At 47.0% G+C, this 23,562-nt stretch overlaps 2 long non-coding RNA genes across 2 annotated transcripts; both read right to left on the bottom strand.

Moving 5' to 3' along the window:
• Positions 1 to 3,154: 3,154 nt before the first annotated feature.
• Positions 3,155 to 3,821, bottom strand: LOC123059499 (uncharacterized). The gene is made up of 2 exons (XR_006427461.1): positions 3,636 to 3,821; positions 3,155 to 3,462 (listed from the first exon to the last, which is right to left on the bottom strand). It is a non-coding gene; the product is annotated as an uncharacterized lncRNA (long non-coding RNA).
• An 18,292-nt stretch (positions 3,822 to 22,113) lies between these two features.
• Positions 22,114 to 22,825, bottom strand: LOC123059500 (uncharacterized). The gene is made up of 2 exons (XR_006427462.1): positions 22,647 to 22,825; positions 22,114 to 22,513 (listed from the first exon to the last, which is right to left on the bottom strand). It is a non-coding gene; the product is annotated as an uncharacterized lncRNA (long non-coding RNA).
• Between the last annotated feature and the right edge of the window lie 737 nt (positions 22,826 to 23,562).

Here is a 23,562-nt window from a genome sequence, read left to right as displayed (position 1 = left end):
GTCAAAGTTACCATGGTTTTTGCACTTAAGTCATGGGGTATGCAGTTCGTATATTACCATGTTATTTTCATATAAATCATCTAGTCTTCGCTTCATATATTATCATGCTATTTAAATATATGTTATCGGGGTAAGTTTTTTTTTACAACTTTTTCCCCGTCGGTATGGTTTTTGAACAACTTTTCCCCATCGAAGTTACGTTAGTGTCTCAACGAAGTTATCAGGTCCGCGCTTCGTATATTATGATGCTATTTATACTGAAGTTACCAGGGTATGTTTTTCGACAACAATTTCCTCCGGTTCAAAAGTTACTGCTTTGTTTTGTACATAAGCAATCAGGTATCCAGTGTCTATATTAGCATCCTATTTACACATAAGTTACTACCGATATGTTTTCAATAGTTTTATCACAGATCAAAACCATCAATGCAAAAAACACCGCGATAACTTTAGCCTTATAGGCATTAAACAAGCACCCATGGGGCACGAAAGCAAACACAACACAATATGCAGAAACATGAAGTTTCCCACTGTTTTCTCAGATCGTGAGCTTCCTGTTGAGTTGACTAAAGCAGGACACTGACAACTATGAATCCAAAGTTGGCTAAAACAGTAGCTTTCACGTAGCAAAGTCCCATGCGCATGCACGCGAACCGCGAGCGCTTCATATGGTGGCAATAGGGACGGGGATCCTGGGCAGCAGTGGGATGGACTTAAACAATCTTCAACCTGCATTCAAAAATGCCTCACGAGCTAAAAACAATTTTCTTTTGTGCGTCGGAGACAGAAAACAACGCTCTAGCAGAATCTGTAAAATGTAGGGCGCACAAAAAGATTTAGCGCACGTGTGTGCGCGCGGGCTGCTGCGTTGCAAAATTGTGGTGCCAGATTGTGCGCGGGGGCTCACGCAGGTGGGGCTGCCGTGTTGGGTGCCGTGTTTTTGTGCATCTGGAAAACCGCTTCGTTGCTCCCGCGCGCAAAAAGACTATTTTGGCGCTGTAAAAGAATTATACCACGCCGAGGCGAAGCATGCCTGTTGGAGATGCTCTTAGGGAGTCGGTGGTGGCAGAGATGCCATGCAACGGAATGGTCACACTCCTGGAGAGGTGGAGTGGAGCACAGAAGTACGTGTGGAGGTGGAGTTCCGGAGACGCTGTAGTCAGCCCTAGCTTGTTGGTGTGGAACTCCTGAAGAGGTGAATCGCTGAGGGACGACACAGAGCCACACGAAGGCCGGCCACCGAGATGCTCGGAGGCAGGCAACCGGGTGGCAACCTCTCCTCCTGTGGACTGGAGACTCCGGCGAAGTGGAACTACACGGCGCGGTGATTTCTGTGTCGTTGTGGAGCGTGATTGGGGATGGGATGGAGCCTAGAGGGTTGCACCGGCTGTTGGTATAGTGGGAAGTCAGGGTGCGACGCGTTGGGCGAAGGTCGTTGGGTTGGGGTTGTGTCTGTGTTCGGAAGGCTGGTCGGCGGCGCGTTGGGTGGAGGCTGTTGGTTGGGTGAAAGAGCACTCCGTATGGATCGAGCGATCCAGATCGAAGTGCAACCAGGTCGTTCGGCAGTTTTGTCAAAACGATCTGGTGTGCTAGTTAGATATTATGATAACAAAAATTACATCTAGATCTAATGATCACTTAGCAACAACAACTAACGCTGGAGCCTGTCGAAGGGCACTGCCGTTATGACCCCTTCCTTATCGGAGCTCGAAAAAAATATATTGTAGTAGACAGTAGGAAAGCACGCAGACACTTGAGACCCACATTAATTTTTGTAAGAGAACACATGACTTGTGAAAAATTCCATGTAATTCTATATGATGCGTTATAGTGGTGAAGCGATTCAAACAACTTGGAGGAGCACAATAGACTCTGAACAACACGCACCACAAGCATGCATGCCGTTCCACGGCGTTTATTTGCAAATGGGACACGGTGGATTCCGGTCCTTGTCGGCAGAAGAGCTTCGTTTTTAAATGTTTCTTCTAGTTTTGTTAGGGTTTATGTCATGCTTAGGAAAATGAGACGTCGTCGGCTGCCTGAAGATGAAATAAGATTCCACTGCCTAGCCCCCTGTCCGGGTGGTGTGCCTAGTATCGTCGGTTGGCGTGTGGAGATGTGTCTCCAACGGATCTGTCCTTGGTGGAATAGCTCGGATCTGGTCCTAGTTTGTCTACGTATGTGTTTCTTCAGGTTGGATCTTTCCGATCTACGCTACTATTCGTCGGGGGCAATTGCTATTCTGGTGCACTGATCTTATGGGGCTTTAGCATGACGACTTCCTGACTATCTACTACAACAAGTTTTGGTTGAATCCGGCAAGGAAGGATGATAACGGCGGCGCGCCTACGGCTTGCTTCAGTACTAGGTGGTCTACGAATCTGAATGTGATTTGATGTTCGTTGTACTTTATGACCGAAGATGAATAGATTGAAAGTTTTCTCGCAATAAAAGAATATTCGCAAATGGGAAGCACATGATAATATGTAATTAATTATGCACCACCATGGTTGTATCTATAGCGGGTACAGGCTCGGTAACTAATCCATTGATGCATGCTGCATTTTTATTTAACACAACAACTTTGCCCATAAAGCGACTTAACGACCAGGACAGACTCTGGCCTGTGCGCATGCACCTACGGCAAGCACACATGCATATGTCATTTTTTTCGAAAAATTTCCAATCTATTCATCGTTAATCATGGCGGTATAACAAACACCAAAAATAATAAAAATTACATCCAGGTCCATAGACTATCTAGCGACGACTACAAGCACTGAAGCGAACCGAAGGCGCGCCGCTGTCATTGCCCCTCCCTCGCCGGAGTCGGGCACAACTTGTTGTAATAGACAGTCGGGAAGTCGTCGTGCTAAGGCCTCATAGGACCTGCGCACCAGAACAACAACCGCCGCCGATGAAAGATAACGTAGATCGAAAGGATCCAATCCGAAGACGCACGAATATAGACGAAAAACAACCAGATCCGAGCAAATCCATCAAGGATAGATCCACCGGAGACACACCTCCACACGCCCACCAACGATGTTAGACGCGCCACTGGAACGGGGGCTAGGCGGGAAGACTTTTATTCCATCTTCAGGGAGCCGCCGCCGTCTCGTCTTTCTAAGCAGGACACAAACCCTAACAAATCTGAAAAGAACGACTAACAACAGAGTCATTCGGTGGCGTTTATTCGGAGAGGTGAATGGAACGATGTACAATCGAGCATCAGTGCATCACTATGTTTATATATCAACACCGAGTACACCCTCGGCAACTAATTTATTCATACTCGCTGCACTTGTATTCCCGTGCTTCAACTGTCGATCGCCTCCAAGGCTCCAGACTACTTTGGAGGAGGATATCCTGGGAGTGGCCCCGTCGGCGCCGCATAAGAAGGTGCCTGGTAGATATTCCGATACGGTGTCATGCTGTCTCGCTTCACAGTGCTTAAATCACCTGCAGTGGTGTTCACGCCCAGGCAGGCAGGACATCTCATCAGATTGAGTTTATACAAATTTCTTAAAACAAGAGAAGAAGAACTAGACACTTGAACTGAAAGATTGTTCTTCCGAACCGGTGAGCACCAATGGACAATTAGGCAAATGAAATAGAGAAGCAACAGTTGGTACCTCTGGCGGCGAGCAGGGCCTGCGCCGCGCCGCCGCGACCGCGACCGTGGCCAGGATCACGCACAGGAACGCAGCCCAGGTCCTCCTGAGAGCCATGGTTGAAGGAAGCTTGTGTTTTGTGTGTGTTGGGAACCAATGCCATTGGCATATTTATATGCGTGCTGGTAGGTAGCTGCGCCGAGCGCGAGCAGTCCAAGGGCATGCGTGTAGACTGGTCAGACGCTCTTAAATAGGCCAAAAGGCTACTGTAGGAGAAATGTAGCAGTGGTGGAATTTGTCCCCGGATTTTTGCGGACCCGAGCGGCTATGTTCCACAAAAAGTCGCCCAAGCGTTTGGATCAGCAGAGCTCTAGGCCTCTAGCGAGTAGGTTTGGTGGGGTGTCTTCTTTTGTGTGTTTAGTCTATGGGCATCTTTGACTTCCCCTTTTTGGGACTAAAACGAGACAATGATCAGTACACGCTAATCGGGCCATAACACTTTTGTTTTCATTGAGGCAAAATAAAAATGCCTAAAATGTTTCTTTAACACAGTACAGACGCAAGTGCTCCGATAAACGCATATAAACTCACCTCTATGAACACACACATGCACACCCTACCTTATGAGCACCTCCGAGAGACTGAGTCGACATATCATCGAATGCGCATCGCCGGAAATCCTGAAATAAATTCAGGAATAAATGCGAGCACCAGGACTTGAACCCTGATGGGCTGAGGATACCACAGTTCCTCTAACCATCCAACCATAGGTTGGTTCGCAACGCCTAAAATGTTTTATCTTGTACTCTCTCTGTCATGTCCCGAGATGGGGCCTAGGCGAGACAGCCGCCGCACGCCTATATATAAGATAATGCAAATTTAATTTTTCTTTTTATTTTAAACTAATAACCCAAAAATACGGGTTATTACATCCTACCCTCATAAGAATTTTGTCCTCGAAATCTCTTACGATGCACCATTTTATTGATTGCACATATTTCAGCACTACATGCGATATTTGTTGTAAAGTATGTCCAAGAATTAATTTGGATAACAGCCAAAATATGCAATTTGTGTGACTAGCTGGCTAATTTTTTTCTACCCCAACAACAAACAACATAGAGCACACGCAAATAAAAGAAGAAAAGAGCATAGAGCATTTTATTTTCTATATCTGGTTAACTACAAGTCTCCTGCAAAAAAAAAAATTGGTCACCAAATATTTAGGAACTAACATTATTTTTCATTCGCCGGATATCCTACGACAAAACATGTTACTGTTTAATCAAAAGTAAGCGACGTAAAATTTGCAAACTTTTCTACTAGTCGGATAACATAGAAAATAAAGCAAAACAAAAGTTTATTTGCTCAAATATATTTAGTTCATACGACCCATAATAAAAGATTCAATGATAGAGTAAGACTACAAATGCTAAAACAAGATTTTCTTCAGTTGCCAATTAGTCGTAAATCTATTTGACACATTACCCATTTATCCCAGTGCAACCTAAAACCTAGAGATCTAATACCACTTTAACTGTCATGCCCCGAGAGCGGGCGTAAGCGAGACAGCTGCGCGCGCCTACAGACCATATAATACAAATTTAATTATTCATCTTAATTTAAATTAACAACCCAAAAATATGTGTTATTACACCATATGTTCACGAATGTTCGACATTTTGACAGTTTAAATTAAAGTGCGAAAACATCTTACATTCATGAAACATAGGGTGTATGTTACTAGGCTAATCACACCTTGCAGTCTACTACATTGAATGCACAATGTTTTGAGTTTTGTCTCAATACTATAATCTGACAGGATTAAACTGACATTTTTTTGCGAAAAAGATTAAACTAACATAACAGTGTACAAACCTGGCAGCAATTGATTTATGAAGACAAGTAAGAAAACAAAATATTAATAAACAATACTAATCAGATATAGTGAGTATTGGATGCATCCACCCCTCCCCCCCCCCCCCCCCCCCCCCCCCGGGTGACATGGGAGTGATTTCCCATTGCCCCAGCCTAGGAAAGTGGAAGGGGGCCATTTTGATTCACCCAGAGGTGGAAGCCCCCTGTGTCTGGAGTGGGCTTGACTCCGCGGTGAGCGGTAGGTTGGCGGGCACCCGATGGACGTGGCTGTCCAACGACGTCCGATCTGGGGATGGTTCTTTTGGGCGGCTTAAAAAATAAGATGCCTCTCCCTAGCTTAGAAAATAAGCCGCTCCTCAATTTTTTGAGACTTCTAAAATAGTTCTCTCATAACTAGTTTAGATGCCCCAATGAATAAAAAAGATGGCATACAAGATAGGTTGGGGAGGAGGCGGCTTATTTTTCAAGCTGCCGAGAGAACTGGCCCCTGGTTGCCTCTTCCCCTTCTCCTTGGATGTGATGTGATCCTCAGTACGGATCAGCATCTCGATGCTTGCTAGACCTTGGATAGAGCTAGAAGTGGGGATTCAAATCGGGTGAAATCCCTAGTCGGCCCTGGTCGACGGCGACGACGGCGATACTCGAGGGCGCCGTCTCTTCTCCATGAAGTCGTTCGTCATATATGATTCTACCTCCACCATGCCATTTGTCTCCCGGGTGAAATCCCTAATAGCGGTGGGCGGCGACGGCGCCTTCGACATTGGTTCCTTTTTGAAGGCGCCGCCTTGGAAGATTTGTGACTGGTGGAGACCTTTTGACAGTTCCCTGGACTAGGGGTGGCATACCAGTCATTGGGACGGGTCAACAATCCCCAGACAAACGAACAATGGGCCATGTTTACCATGATCCACGGCGTACTCAAGATGAAATCCTCCGAAGACTTGTGTACACTTCAAGGCATGTTGAATCATCGTCATGTTTATCCCTAGATGCAACCGACCTATATGTAACCCTAGATACCCCTGATGTGTATATAAGTAGAGGGATTTAGACGTTTGGTCCGTAGGGTTAGGATATACACAAACGATCTCGAGGTAGATCATCCTGTATTTTTTAGGGAAAAGCCATCATGGCAGTTTATATTTCATGTGAAAAAAGGGCTACATCGTTTGAAAGTACATCGAGCAAAAAGTCAGAAGCCTCATTCCAAACAATTGTTCGTGAGGGATCCAACTTTGTAGCCAACAAATCTGCCGCCATATTGGCCTTCCTAGGACAATGATGAAAACTAATATAAGTAAAACTACTACAAAGAAAGTAACATTCCTCATATATTGCTACTGCTGGGCCAAGAGAGTTTCTGCCGTTGTTCATGATTTCGATCACCTCCATACAGTCAGCTTCGATCTCCAACTTGTTGCAACCAACATTACTTGCCCCTGTACTGCTGTCTACATCAAAGGATGCATCAGGGTTTTATCTCTTCGAGAGAGCCTGAACCTGTGTAAACATTGCTTCCCTTTTTTGTCCTATTACCACCAAGCTAAGATCCACAGCTCGCACCCCTTAGCCGAGATCCACTGGATTCAACCACGACATTAGGTGGGCCATACAGGTCCTGTTGTGTGGTCAGAACGGTTTGATGGCATCATCGCTCGATGAGCTGACCCGACTACGCCGGAGCACCTAAATACGGGTTACCCGGGCAGGTTCCCCTCTGTCGCCGCTCGGCGATCGTAAAGAGCTTCCTCCATCGCTGCTTAATCGACTCGTCGGGGAAGTGGTAAGAACAGAATCGTAAAGAGATTCCTCCATCGCTGCTCGGTGCGATATACTGCGATTTCGGGATGAAACAGCCGTACGCATGCACACGTAGACGTTAATTCCTTACCACGTTGTTTGTTCACGTTGCATGTTTTGCTCTCCTTATATATAGATGTGACGCGGCGAGAAGCTCATAGGTTCCTCAACAGCAGCAGCTGAAGCAAGGTAGCAGCTCCACGCTGAAGTAAGGTTCCTCAACAGCAGCAGCTGAAACTCTGTTCTTACCACTTTGCCGACCAGTCCTGACGGCGGAATCTCTTGTACGTTGCAGAGCGGCGACAGAAGACGAATCTGGGTAGGGGAACCTGCCCGGGCAACCCGTATATATGGGAGTACGTTGCAGAGTCCAGCGAACTCGTGAAGAAGAGGGAATCTAGTGAAGGGGCGGCTGTGAATTTGTGATCCCGTACAATTGCGCTAGCTTTCATGTATAAAGCGCCAACGCAAAAAAAAGATTTGTTTGATGACGGGCAGCAGCTGGAGTGTTGTGCCCTGTTCCTCGCTAAAAAAAGGAAAAAAGATTATCTGTCAAGTCAAGCTCGATTTGCTTCGCGCTCGAGCTCCACTCGACCGGTGGCATTTTTTTTAGAGTAAATCGGGAGCTCTTTATTCAACATCGACAGCACCAGCAGAATCTGCTAGGAGGCTGGTTACAAGAAAACTAGGAGTAGACTCAAGCCAACATTCCGTAACATCTAAAGTGCTCGCTTGCTTTGCACAGAGATGAGCGGAGACGTTGCCTGCCCTACCAACATGTTGAACTACAAAGGACTTAAAAAAAGAAACATGCTCCCCAATTTCTAAGAAGATAGGCGCCATCACCGCACGGGATGTTTGGCGCGAATTCCAGAGATTCACAATCTCCAAATTGTCAGACTCAAAAACCACATCTACATAGCCTCTCAGACGAGCGAAGATGTGTCGCGAATGGCAAGAGCTTCAGCTATCAGCGGATCCGTGATCCCAGGGTAGGGTTTGCACCATGCCGCAAGAAAGGAAGACCGAGATCGAGCAACTCCCCCTATCCCTCCCCTTCTTGCATCCATTGCAATACTTCCATCAGTATTTATTTTTATTTTGATCCAGCCCAACTCTGGTGGGCGCCAGCCATGGCCCGACAAAGTACGGGCATGCTCACGAGGCAGCTCCGGAACTGCTAGGGTTTCCCGCACCTTTCTCATGGATTGGCTAGAATTGAACGCAGCTTTGTCGTGGGTGATATTGTTCCGAAAGGTCCAAATCGTCCACATAACAGTCACTAGAGTTGTTCTTTCAGACTCTGAATATATATCGTCACATAGGATATCCCTTGACCAGGTTAGCGGGTGCAGGGTCGGCCTTTTAACATTTAGCCACTTTGGTGTTGCATCCCAAAACTGCCTGGCGTGAGGGCACTCCAGTAGTGCGTGCATCATATCTTCGTCAGAATGAATACACAATTTGCATGTGCTTACCGTTGCAATATGGCGGTATTTCAGAGTGGCTTCGACGGGGAGAATGCCTTGCAACACCCGCCACCAGAAGACTCTCACTCTGGGAATGACTTTGAGCTTCCACAAACGAGACCACATCTGTTTATCTGTCATTGAAGATTCGGTAGTCGTCCCTTCCTCTAGAGCAATATGCTCGTTGCGAGTCATTAGAGCACGATACGCTGATTTCACAGTGTAGCAACCCGATCGTTCAAAAGCCCATGCCAACGAATCATCACCCCCTCCCTGCCTCAATGGAATGTTGAGAATAGCATCGGCATCTGGTGGTATGAAGTTCTCGCGCACCACATCCACCAGCCACGACCCATTGCTGGGGTCAATGAGGTCCGCCACAAGATTCACCTGAGCAGTACCAATTCTGCAGACCGGTGTCATAGATATAGTGCCCGGAATCCACTTGTCATTCCATATAGAAACTGTAGTGCCGTCTCCTATACGCTTAAGAAGACCAATCTGCATTGCGTCCCTCCCAGCGATGATAGCGCGCCAAATTGAAGAGGAGAACCGAGGGGCTGTGGCTTGCATAAAATCACATGTAGGGTAATATCTTCCTTTGAGAACTCGAGCACATAGGGAATCAGGATTTGTCAGCAATCGCCATCCGTGTTTCCCGAGGAGAGCCGTGTTAAATAGCTCGAGGTCCCAGAATCCCATCTCTCCTTTCGCCTTTGGCTTGGTTAAAGTGTCCCATGCTTTCCAGTGTAGTGATCTGCGATCAAGGAAACTACTCCACCAATATTTAGACGAGTAAGGGCATCTCCAGCCGCGCCCCCAACAGGCCCTCCCCAGGCGATTTTGCCGCGCCGGCGCCAAAAAAACGGCCCAGTCGCGCCCCCAGAAGCCCGTTTTTCGCCGGCTCGGGCCAACAATGGTGCCGGCAGACCCAGGCCGAACCCGGCGCCCAGGGGGGCGCTTGGGGAGCCGGCACAAGCGAAAAAGGCGCATGGGCCCGCCCTGGCGGCGACCCGAGGGCCTTTTCCCGCCGCTTCTTGACGCTTTTCCCTCGCATCTCTTCCGCTCGCTCGCCTTCCTCCTGCCATTCCCCCCCTTTCTCCCGCCAAACCCCCTCCAGCTCGCCTTCCAGTCACCGCCATGCCGCCGAAGAAGTACGCCATGCCGCACGCGGCGGCAACCACGACTGGCACCGTGGCCCAGCCGAAGCAGAGGAAGCCGAGGGCGCCGCCATCGAAGCCACCAGGCATGTCGAACGCCGAGTGGAGGGTGGAAGTTCAGCAACGCGACGCAGTCACCACCGACCGACGGAACAGGGCCATTGCCAAGAAGGCCCGCGAAAACGCGGAGCGTGCGGCGGCGTCTTCCTCATCGGAATCGTCGAGGAGGTCGCGGCTCGCCCGGAGAGCGGCGCCAGCGTTGAGAATCAGGTACGCACGCCGTTCGCCCGCATCTCTTCGTTGTCAACGCCCGTCGCCCACCAACTGTTTGTTTCTCCGTGCAGTTGCTGCGTATGTTCACCATGTATCGGCGCGACAACCAAGACGCCGACTTCAAGCACCTCCACATCTACAAGCGCATTGACAAGTGCGAGAAGTGGGCGGAAGTCCGACGTACCCTCGACAAGGCCAAGGAGACATACAAGTCGGACGCGACGACTCCGGGCGTGTCAGAGGGGCGGCCGGACGGCCACAAATTGGCAAACAAGGGGAAAAACGCCGACGCGGCAACCGTGCGAGTGCAGGAGTCCATCGAGCATTGCCTCGCCGACGCCCGGGCCCGGGCCGTCCTACGTGAAGAGAAGACCGAGGCGCGGTGGTCGTCGCTGATGAAGAACAGCGCCATCAAGCTCGACCTGCTCCGGACGAACGTCGCCGCGAAGAAGAGGAACACCGACATGGCTTTTCTGATAGGCGGGGCGGACATGCTCCAGAGCAACGATGAGCAGCTCAGGGCGTGGTACATGGCGGAGCGCGGCCTCATCCTGAACCAGATGCAGATGGCAACACCGACGACGCCGACGACGCAAGCTCCCGCGCCCACGACCACACGGACGCCAAGCCCGAACGACGCCTCTACATCGCCGCCCAGCAGTGCTGAAGCCGCGCCGACACAGCCCAGCACCGAAGCAGCTCCGACACCGCCTAGCCCGCGCACGCCGACTCTGCCAACGCCCGGAGCCGACCCCACCGAGTGAATCATTGCGCACGCGAACTTGCAGCGTGCGGCGCTCTATTTTTTGTAACGCCAGACTACGTCCGATCGCCGGATTTGTGGCATCTTTTGAGTGCGGGAACGACCAAGTTTAAATTTCTCGCATCCTGGGGCCGGCGCTTGGGGGTGTGACTGGGAGCTAGGTCGCCCCCAGGGGCCGAACTAGCGCCGGCACGCCCCCAGGCTGCTCTATTTAGGCGCCCTGGGGGGCCGAACGGCTGGAGATGCCCTAAGAGACAACACTCTTGCATACCTTCTTGGTTAGCTTAAAGCAACTCATACTGAACATGGGAATGGCCTGGGCAATCACCTTAATCCGGACTTCCCGTCCAGCACAGGAAATCGGACATTCTGATCCGCCTTGGAGTTTGTTTGGAATCCTCTCCCCAATATGATCGAACGTCCCACTTGTGATCCTACCCATAGCGGTGGGTAGACCCAAATAGCGTTCGCTAAAAGCTTCCACTGAAATATTCAGTGTTTGCTTTAGCAGCAACTTAGTCGGAGCCGGAGTGTTTGGGCTAAAATAAATAGAGCTTTTTTCCTTGTTAACCGCTTGGCCCGAACCTTCCTCATATATTCTCAAAACCTCATTTAGTCTGTGAGCACTCTACTCCTTTGCTTGCATAAAGATCAAACTGTCGTCCGCAAACAAGAGATGGTTGATCCATGGTGAGCGGTAGCTTACTCTTATACCTTTATCCACCTCCTGTCCACCGAAACGGTTCAATAATGAAGTTAGTCCTTCCGCACAAAGCAAGAAAAGGCACGAAGACATGGGACACCCCTGTCGTAAACCCCTCGACGGGGTAAAAAACGGAAGGAGCTCACCATTGACACGGATGGAAAATCTGACAGAGGAGACACACTTCATGACAAGGCGAACAAACTCCACTCCAAAACCAAGTTTCAGCATGACGGCCAATAGATAGTGCCATTCGACACGGTCGTAGGCTTTCATCATGTCTAGCTTGATTGCACAAACTGGATTGCCCCCTTTTTTCCTTCTTCTCATTGCATGCACGCTCTCATGTGCAATGAGGATATTATCGGTTATCAGCCGGCCGGGGACGAAAACACTCTGTTCTTCACCCACAATCTCATACAAACACTCACGAACTCGGTTAGCGATTGCTTTGGCAGCGATCTTATACAAAATCGGGCAGAGTGATATAGGGCGATATTGGGTAATTCTCTATGGGAAACGTACCTTCGGGATAAGAGTTATAGACGTGTCATTTAAGCCCGTTGGCAGTTCTCCCCCATTTAGGAAATCAAGCACTGCTGGAACAATATCATCCTTGAGCAGTTTCCAGTGGCGCTGATAAAAACCCGCTGTAAATCCGTCCACCCCTGGGGCCTTTGATGGGGCCATCTGAAAGAGAGCTCTACGAACTTCCTCTTCCATGTATGGTTTTTCAAGATCAGTATTCATCAAAGGTGTCACCCGGGGAGTTATAACATCCAAAAGCTCTTGCATCTGATTGAAGCCTTGCAAAGTGTAGAGCTGCTCGTAGAAGCTCTGAACCTCATCGCGATCTTCTTCCAGAGTATCACAAATTGTTCCATCAGCACGGGCGAGCTTCTCTATCTTGTTCACCCTTTTACGCTGAGCTGCCTGAGCATGGAAATAACCCGTGTTCTGATCTCCTTCCCGTAACCACGGGACTCTCGATCTCTGTCGGAGCCAAATTTCTTCTTGATGCAGTGCAAGTTTCAGCTTCTTCGCAACTGCTTTCTCCTCATCTGTTGGCCCCCTTCTTGAAGCTTGACCACGCAGTCTAGTCAGCTGCTCGCGTAGCTTTTTGATCTTGCGTGACAAACACCCAAACTCTCTCGCCCCCCATGCAACAAGTGTACCTTGCAGCGAGTTAAGGGCCTGAGCTATACCCTGCAAACCTGCTTGACCTGCACCTTTCTGCCATGAATCCAGGACCAGCTTGTCATAGTCTACATGTGTTTGCCACATGTCTTCATATCTGAAGGGTTTATGGCCTCTAGGTGTAGTCGACGTGAGGTTCTCTCGCAAGTCCGCGAGAACAAAACAATGATCAGATTCTGTTGTGACAATGTGTCTAATCCTTACGTTTGAGAACATCTGCATGAATGCAGCATTTTCAAAAGCTCTATCAAGCCGGGCTCTCACATTTGACCGGCCCGACTACATGTTGTCCCACATATATTCCGTTCCTGACCATCCTAGGTCAGAGAGCGCACACACATCCATCGTTTCCCTAAACGCCCGCATTTGCCGTTCTGGTCGTTGGTTCTGGAAAAGTGTTCCAAGCCGACAAGGGTCTCGTTAAAATCTCCAATGCACATCCATGAAGGAAATATGCCCTAGAGGCAATAATAAAGTTATTATTTATTTCCTTATTTCATGATAAATGTTTATTATTCATGCTAGAATTGTATTAACCAGAAACATAATACATGTGTGAATACATAGACAAACAGAGTGTCACTAGTATGCCTCTACTTGACTAGCTCGTTAATCAAAGATGGTTATGTTTCCTAACCATGGACAGAGAGTTGTCATTTGATTAACGGGATCACATCATTAGTTGAATGATCTGATTGACATGACCCATTCCATTAGCTTAGCACCCGATCGTTTAGTATGTTGCTATTGCTTTCTTCATGACTTATATATGTTCCTATGACTATGAGATTATGCAACTCCCTTTTGCCAGAGGAACACTTTGTGTGCTACCAAACGTCACAACGTAACTGGGTGATTATAAAGGAGCTCTACAGGTGTCTCCAAAGGTACATGTTGGGTTGGTGTATTTCAAGATTAGGATTTGTCACTCCGATTGTCGGAGAGGTATCTCTGGGCCCTCTTGGTAATGCACATAACTTAAGCCTTGCAAGCATTGCAACTAATGAGTTAGTTGCGGGATGATGTATTACAGAACGAGTAAAGAGACTTGCCACTAATGAGATTGAACTAGGTATGGGATACCGACGATCGAATCTCGGGCAAGTAACATACCGATGACAAAGGGAACAACGTATGTTGTTATGCGGTCTGACCGATAAAAGATCTTCGTAGAATATGTAGGAGCCAATATGAGCATCTAGGTTCCGCTATTGGTTATTGACCGGAGACATGTCTCGGTCATGTCTACATTGTTCTCGAACCCGTAGGGTCCGCACGCTTAAGGTTACGATGATAGTTATATTATGAGTTTATACATTTTGATGTACCGAAGGTTGTTCGGAGTACCGGATGTGATCACGGACATGACGAGGAGTCTCGAAATGGTCGAGACATAAAGATTGGTATATTGGAAGCCTATGTTTGGATATCGGAAGTGTTTCGGGTGAAATCGGGATTTTACCGGAGTACCGGGAGGTTACCGGAACCCCCCGGGAGCTATATGGGCCTAAGTGGGCCTTAGTGGAAAAGAGAAGGGGCATCCCAAGATGGGCCGCACGCCCCTCCCCTCCCTTGGTCCGAATAGGACAAGGAGAGGGGGCCGGCCCCCCTCTCTCTTTTCCCCCCTCCATGAATCCTATTCCAACTAGGATTGGGGGGGGGGGGAATCCTACTCCCAGAGGGAGTAGGACTCCTCCTGGCGTGCCTCTCCTAGGCCGGCCGCACCCCCCCTTGAGCCTTTATATACGGAGGCAGTGACACCCCAGAGAAACACAAGTTGATCCGCGTGATCGTATTCTTAGCCGTGTGCGGTGCCCCCTTCCACCATAGTCCTCGATAATATGGTAGCGGTGCTTAGGCGAAGCCCTGCTGCAGTAGTACATCAAGATCGTCACCATGCCGTCGTGCTGACTGAACTCTTCCCCGACACTTTGCTGGATCGGAGTCCGGGGATCGTCATCGAGCTGAACGTGTGCTAGAACTCGGAGGTGCCGTAGTTTCGGTGCTTGATCGGTCGGGCCGTGAAGACGTACGACTACATCAACCAAACGCTTCCGTTGTCGATCTACAAGGGTACGTAGATCATACTCTCCCCTCTCGTTGCTATGCATCACCATGATCTTGCGTGAGCGTAGAATTTTTTTTGAAATTACTATGAAACCCAACAGTGGTATCAGAGCCTAGGTTTTATGCGTTGATGTAATATGCACGAGTAGAACACAAGTGAGTTATGGGCGATATAAGTCATACTGCTTACCAGCATGTCACACTTTGGTTCGGCGGTATTGTTGGATGAAGCGGCCCGGACCGACATTACGCGTACGCTTACGCAAGACTGGTTCTACCGATGTGTTTTGCACACAGGTGGCTGGCGGGTGTCAGTTTCTCCAACTTTAGTTGAACCGAGTGTGGCTACGCCCGGTCCTTGCGAAGGTTAAAACAGCACCAACTTGACAAACTATCGTTGTGGTTTTTGATGCATAGGTAAGAACGGTTCTTTCTAAGCCCGTAGCAGCCACGTAAAACTTGCAACAACAAAGTAGAGGACGTCTAACTTGTTTTTGCAGGGCATGTTGTGATGTGATATGGTCAAGACGTGATGAGATATAAGTTGTTGTATGAGATAATCATGTTTTGTTGAAGTTATCGGCAACTGGCAAAATCCTTTTGGTTGTCTCTCTATTGCATAAGATGCAAGCGCCCAATAACTGCTTTACTTTATCACTATACAATAGCAATAGTTGCAAGAGCAATTGTTGGCGAGACGACCACGTGACGACACATTGATATAGATCAAGAAGATGGAGATCATGGTGTCATGCCGGTGACGATAGAGATCATAACAGTACTTTGGAGATGGAAATCAAATGCGCAAGATGATGATGGCCATATCATGTCACATATTTTGATTGCATATGATGTTTATCTTTTATACATCTTATTTTGCTTAGTTTGACGGTAGCATTTTAAGATGATCTCTCACTAATTATCAAGAAGTGTTCTCCCTGAGTATGCACCGTTGCGAAAGTTCTTCGTGCTGAGACACCACGTGATGATCGGGTGTGATAGGATCTATGTTCAAATACAACGGGTGCAAAATAGTTGCACACGCGGAATACTCAGGTTATACTTGACGAGCCAAGCATATACAGATATGGCCTCGGAACACGGAGACCGAAAGGTCGAGCATGAATCATATAGTAGATATGATCAACATAGTGATGTTCACCAATGAAACTGCTCCATCTCACGTGATGATCGGACATGGTTTAGTTGATTTAGATCACGTGATCACTTAGAGGATTAGAGGGATGTCTATCTAAGTGGGAGTTCTTAAGTAATATGATTAATTGAACTTAAATTTATCATGAACTTAGTCCTGGTAGTATTTTGCAAATTATATTGTAGATCAATAGCTCGCATTGTTGCTTCCCTGTGTTTATTTTGATATGTTCCTAGAGAAAATTATGTTGAAAGATGTTAGTAGCAATGATGCAGATTGGATCCGTGATATGAGGTTTATCCTCATTGCTGCACAGAAGAATTATGTCCTTGATGCACTGCTAGGTGACAGACCTATTGCAGGAGCAGATGCAGACGTTCTGAACGTTTGGCTAGCTCAATATGATGGCTACTTGATAGTTTAGTGCACCATGCTTAATGGCTTAGAATCGGGACTTCAAAGACGTTTTGAACGTCATGGAACATATGAGATGTTCCAGGAGTTGAAGTTAATATTTCAAGCAAATACCCGAGTTGAGAGATATGACGTCTCCAACAAGTTCTATAGCTAAAAAATGGAGGAGAATCGCTCAACTACTGAGCATGTGCCCAGATTGTCTGAGTACTACAATCACTTGAATCAAGTGGGAGTTAATCTTCCAGATAAGATAGTGATTGACAGAATTCTCTAGTCACTATCACCAAGTTAGTAGAACTTTGTGATGAACTATGATATGCAAGGGATAACGGAAACGATTCCCAAGCTCTTCGTAATGCGGAAATTGATGAAGGTAGAAATCGAGAAAAACATCAAGTGTTGATGGTAGACAAGACCACTAGTTTCAAGAAAAGGGCAGAGGAAAGAAGGGGAACTTCAAAAAGAACAGCAAGCAAGTTGCTGCTCAAGTGAAGAAGCCCAAGTCTGATCCTAAGCCTGAGACTAAGTGCTTCTACTTCAAAGGGACTGGTCACTGGAAGCGGAACTACCCCAAGTGATTGGCAGATAAGAAGGATGGCAAAGTGAACATAAGTATATTTGATATACATGTTATTGATGTGTACTTTACTAGTGTTTATAGCAACCCCTCAGTATTTGATACTAGTTCAGTTGCTAAGATTAGTAACTCAAAACGGGAGTTGCAGAATAAAGACTAGTTGAGGGTGAAGTGACGATGTGTGTTGGAAGTGGTTCCAAGATTGATATGATCATCATCGCACACTCCCTATACTTTCGGGATTAGTGTTGAACCTGAATAAGTGTAATTTGGTGTTTGCGTTGAGCATGAATATGATTTGATCATGTTTATTGTAATACGGTTATTCATTTAAGTAAGAGAATAAATTGTTGTTCTGTTTACATGAATAAAACCTTATATGGTTACACACCCAATGAAAATAGTTCGTTGGATCTCGATCGTAGTGATACACATAATCATAATATTGAAACCAAAAGATGCAAAGTTAATAATGATAGTGCAACTTATTTGTGGCACTGCCGTTTAGGTCATATTGGTGTAAAGCGCATGAAGAAACTCCATGCTGATGGGATTTTGGAATCACTTGATTATGAATCACTTGATGCTTGCGAACCATGCCTCATGGGCAAGATGACTAAGACTCCATTCTCCGGAGCGAGCAACTGACTTATTGGAAATAATACATACTGATGTATGCGGTCCGATGAGTGTTAAGGCTCACGGCAAGTATCGTTATTTTCTGAACTTCACAGATGATTTGAGCAGATATGGGTATATCTACTTGATGAAACATAAGTCTGAAACATTTGAAAAGTTCAAAGAATTTCAGAGTGAAGTGGAAAATCATCGTGACAAGAAAATAAAGTTTCTACGATCTGATCGCGGAGACAAATATTTGAGTTACGAGTTTGGTCTTCAATTAAAACAATGTGGAATAGTTTCACAAACTCATGCCACATGGAACACCACAGCATAATGGTGTGTCCGAACGTCATAACCATACTTTATTGGATATAGTGCAATCTATGATGTCTCTTACCGATGTACCACTATCGTTTTGGGGTTATGCATTAGAGACAGCTGCATTCACGTTAAATAGGGCACCATCTAAATCCGTTGAGACGATACCGTGTGAACTATGGTTTGGCAAGAAACCTAAGCTGTCGTTTCTTAAAGTTTGGGGTTGTGATACTTATATGAAAAGGTTTCATCCTAATAAGCTCAAACCCAAATCAGAGAAATATGTCTTCATAGGATACCCAAAGGAGACTTTTGGGTACACCTTCTATCACAAATCCGAAGGCAAGACTTTTGTTGCTAAATTCGGAGTTTTTCTAGAGAAGGAGTTTCTCTCGAAAGAAGTGAGTGGGAGGAAAGTAGAAAACTTGATAAGGTAATTGTATCATCTCCCTTATTTAAAAGTAGTTCATCACAGAAATCTGTTCTTGTGACTACTACACCAATTAGTGAGGAAGCTAATGATGATGATCATGTAACTTCAGATCAAGTTACTACCGAATCTTGTAGGTAAACCAGAGTGAGATCCGCACCAGAGTGGTACGGTAATCCTGTTCTGGAAGTCATGTTACTAGACCATGACGAACTTGCGAACTATGAGGAAGCAATGATGAGCCCAGATTCCGCAAAATGGCTTGAGACCATGAAATCTGAGATGGGATCCATGTATGAGAACAAAGTGTAGACTTTGGTTGACTTGCCTGATGATCGGCAAGCCATAGAAAATAAATGGATTTTCAAGAGGAAGACGGACGCTGATAGTAGTGTTACTATCTACAAAGCTAGAATTGTCGCAAAAAGGTTTTCGACAAGTTCAAGGTGTTGACTACGATAAGATTTTCTCACTCGTAGTGATGCTTAAGTCTGTCCGAATCATGTTAGCAATTGCTGCATTTTATGATTATGAAATTTGGCAGATGGATGTCAAAACTGCATTCCTGAGTGAATTTCTGGAAGAAGAGTTGTATATGATGCAACCGGAAGGCTTTGTCGATCCAAAGGGAGCTAACAAAGTGTGCAAGCTGCAGCGATCCATTTATGGACTGGTGCAAGCATCTCGGAGTTGGAATATACGCTTTGATAAGTTGATCAAAGCATATAGTTTTATACAGACTTGCGGTGAAGCCTGTATTTACAAGAAAGTGAGTGGGAGCACTACAGCATTTCTGATAAGTATATGTGTATGACATATTGTTGCGGAAATAATGTAGAATTATTCTGCAAAGCATAAAGGAGTGTTTGAAAGGATTTTTCAAGAAAACCTCGGTGAAGCTGCTTACATATTGAGCATCAAGATCTATAGAGATAGATCAAGACGCTTGATAAGTTTTTTTTAATGAGTACATACCTTGACAAGATTTTGAAGTAGTTCAAAATGGAACAGTCAAATAAAGAGTTCTTGCTTGTGTTACAAGGTGTGAAGTTGAGTAAGACTCAAAACCCGACCACGGCAGAAGATAGAAAGAGAGTGAAACTCATTCCCTATGCCTTGGCCATAGGTTCTATAAAGTATGCCATGCTGTGTACCAGATCTATTGTATACCCTACACTGATTTTGGCAAGGGAATACAATAGTGATCCAGGAGTAGATCACTGGACAGCGGTCAAAATTATCCTTAGTGGAATAAGGATATGTTTCTCGATTATGGAGGTGACAAAAGGTTCGTCGTAAAAGGTTACGTCGATGCAAGTTTTGACACTAATCTAGATGACTCTAAGTCTCAATCTAGATACATATTGAAAGTGGGAGCAATTAGCTAGAGTAGCTCCGTGTAGAGCATTGTAGACATAGAACTTGCAAAATACTTACGGAACTGAATGTGACAGACCCGTTGACTAAAATTATCTCACAAACAAAACATGATCACACCTTAGTACTCTTTGGGTGTTAATCACATAGATATGTGAACTAGATTACTGACTCTAGTAAACCCTTTGAGTGTTGGTCACATGACGATGTGAACTATGGGTGTTAATCACATGGTGATGTGAACTATTGCTGTTAAATCACATGGCGATGTGAACTAGATTATTGACACTAGTGCAAGTGGGAGACTGAAGGAAATATGCCCTAGAGGCAATAATAAAGTTATTATTTATTTCCTTATTTCATGATAAATGTTTATTATTCATGCTAGAATTGTATTAACCAGAAACATAATACATGTGTGAATACATAGACAAACAGAGTGTCACTAGTATGCCTCTACTTGACTAGCTCGTTAATCAAAGATGGTTATGTTTCCTAACCATGGACAAAGAGTTGTCATTTGATTAACGGGATCACATCATTAGTTGAATGATCTGATTGACATGACCCATTCCATTAGCTTAGCACCCGATCGTTTAGTATGTTGCTATTGCTTTCTTCATGACTTATACATGTTCCTATGACCGTGTGCGGTGCCCCCTTCCACCATAGTCCTTGATAATATGGTAACGGTGCTTAGGCGAAGCCCTGCTGCAGTAGTACATCAAGATCGTCACCACGCCGTCGTGCTGACGGAACTCTTCCCCGACACTTTGCTGGATCGGAGTCCGGGGATCGTCATCGAGCTGAACGTGTGCTAGAACTCGGAGGTGCCGTAGTTTCGGTGCTTGATCGGTCGGGCCGTGAAGACGTACGACTACATCAACCAAATGCTTCCGTTGTCGATCTACAAGGGTACGTAGATCATACTCTCCCCTCTCGTTGCTATGCATCACCATGATCTTGCGTGAGCGTAGGAAATTTTTTGAAATTACTACGAAACCCAACAATCCAAGCTTCATGTTGGATTGCAAAAAGCGTTCTCAGAAATCTCCAGCTGTGGCATCGGTCCTCCACTTTCGGAGCTCCGTAGAAACCAGTCACCCGCCACTGCTTAGTGGCATCGTACTTTTTCCGCACCATTATATCAAATGGTCGGCACTATAGTTTTTCAGTTCCACGTCCAGACTTGAGGTGCAGAACATACCAATGCCACCGCTCAGTCCCCTACTGCTTACCGCGAAGCAGTCCGAGAAACCAAGCAAGTTCTATAGGCTTTCAACTCGTGTCACTGAAATCTTCGTCTCCATAACAAACAGGAGGTCGGGCCCTTCTTGCTTCACAATATTGCGAAGCTCGCGAACTGCCCCGTGGTTCCCAAGCCCCCGGCAGTTCCAGCTCAAGCAACTCATTGATCCAGGCGGGGCTGATTCGCAGCCGCCGCCGAACTAATCGACCGGTGGCATTTGTTCGATGATTATTTGCAGCATATGTATGTGTGGAGCAGGGAGTGCCCAAAGATATTCAATACGGGTCATACATGTACGTACATCACAAAAATCTTGACCAAATGATATTTGAATGTGCTAATGACCGGTTAATTAGTTAGCCCGTGGTGCCCGCGAAAAAAATATAGTTAGCCCGTGGAGGTGCAATGGCATTGCATGGCTCATGCATGTTGCTGGGCACGTACGCGTGCATTAGATGGCTGCCCAGATACTAGCTAGCACACGTATGAAAGCTACTCAGGCCTCCTTTGATTTAGAAGAATCTGATAGAAATTTCATAGGATAGGATTTCTATAGTAAAAATTTCTTTAGAGCCCTTTCGCTTGTAGGAATTGAATCCTATTCTTATGAAGGAATTCTTTCTATCCTCCACATTTCATGGAAAAATAAACATTAGCCTAGACTTAATAAAAAAAATCCTATGATGTGAATCAAAGGGCATCTCTTTTTCTATTCCTACTCGTAGGATTTTGGATACATGTCATCTCATTTTCTATGACTTTCCTATTCCGACGACTTTCCTACCCTATGAACCAAATAAGGCCTCAGATGTCACGGAACGAGCTGAAAATTGGCACATTACAAGGCTGACACATTGTTTTGCTGAAAATTGACAAATTACAAGGCTGGCCTATTTTTTTGCTGAGAGCTACTCAGACATGAGAATGAGCTGAAAATTGGCACGGACCTCACGCGCCGAAACATCTTTCAATTAAAATTGGAAGACTAAAATAGTGTGCACGGAGAGAAACATCAAGCAAAGCAGATCAGACTCACGTACGGAGACACTTAAAACACATATTACTTCTTGCGAGATACAACACCAACACACAGAGAAAGAGAATTGTGCCCCGTAAACACGGCACGGCTTTTTTTCTCCTGGTATTATAGATAATCACGTGGCGCTCTCTGGCCTTCATTCGAAATGAAAACACAACGATAGATAGTCTCACCTCACTATGTTTATATCAACAACAAATACTAGTGTTCAGTAGCTAATTTATTCATGTTTGGACGGTACTTGTATGGATCTTCATGCTCCAACCTCCAAATGTGGTTCCCCGGCGGCCTATCTTCTCGGAGGCTAATGTGCAGGTTTCCCGCTTGAACAGTAATCATCACCTTTCTTACAAGGGGGGTCAGGCGTTTCACCCGTGTACGTATTCATGCTGCTTAAAGCACCTGCAATGGCGTTCGAGCCCACGCACGCACGCAGGATACCTCGTCAGACCGAGTCACAATTCTTACACTGGAAAAACCAGGAAAAATTCTGAGAAGCAAGTAGATATTGGGACTGAGAGCTGACTGTACTTACCGGTGGCCGGGGCGAGGCCTCTGGCGGCCAGGACGGCCTGCGCGGCGAACGCGAGCGAGGCCAGCATCACGCACACGAACGCGGCCAAGTTTTTGAGGAGAGCCATTGTTGCTGCAAGGACGCTTGTGATTTCGCTGTGCTTGGAGCCAATGCATGTGGCGTACTTAGGGCATCTCCAGCCGCGCCTCCAACAGGTTCTTTTCAGGCGTTTTTGCCGCGCTGGCGTCCAAAAACGGCCCAGTCGCGTCCCCAGAAATCCGTTTTTCGCCGGCTCGGGCCAAAACTGGTGCCGGCGGACCCAGGTCGAACTCGGCATCCTGGGGGGGCGTCTGGGGAGCCGGCACAAGCGAAAAAGGCGTGTGGGTCCGCTCTGGCGGCGACCCGAGGGCCTTTTCCCGCCGTTTCTTGACGCTTTTCCCTCGCATCCCTCCCGCTCGCTCGCCTTCCTCTCGCCATTCCCTCCCTTTCTCCCGCCAAACCTCCTTCCGCTCGCCTTCCAGTCGCCGCCATGCCGCCGAAGAAGTACGCCATGCCGCGCGCGGCGGCAACCACGACTGGCACCGTGGCCCAGCCGAAGCAGAGGAAGCCGAGGGCGTCGCCATTGAAGCCGCCGGACATGTCGAACGCCGAGTGGAGGGTGGAAGTTCAGCGACGTGACGCAGACACCGCCGACCGGCGGAATAGGGCCATCGCCAAGAAGGCCCGCGACAACGCGGCGCGCGCGGCGGCGTCCTCCTCATCGGTCGACCACGCGGGGATGATGAATCCACCCGTCGTCAGCCACGCCCAGTACGCGCCCTGGGGACAGCAAGGCGTCGGATCTCCATGGGGATCGTCGTCGCCCGGCTACGCCGACGGCGACGCGCACGGTGTGTTCAACCCAAACGTGACCTTCCCCCATGGCCACCCCGCGACG

This window comes from Triticum aestivum, chromosome 3A (genome assembly GCF_018294505.1).
Source record: "Triticum aestivum cultivar Chinese Spring chromosome 3A, IWGSC CS RefSeq v2.1, whole genome shotgun sequence".
In the NCBI taxonomy this organism is placed as follows: domain Eukaryota; kingdom Viridiplantae; phylum Streptophyta; class Magnoliopsida; order Poales; family Poaceae; genus Triticum; species Triticum aestivum.
The sequence above is the reverse complement of the archived record's forward strand: the minus strand, read 5'-3'. Positions and strand labels throughout refer to the sequence as shown.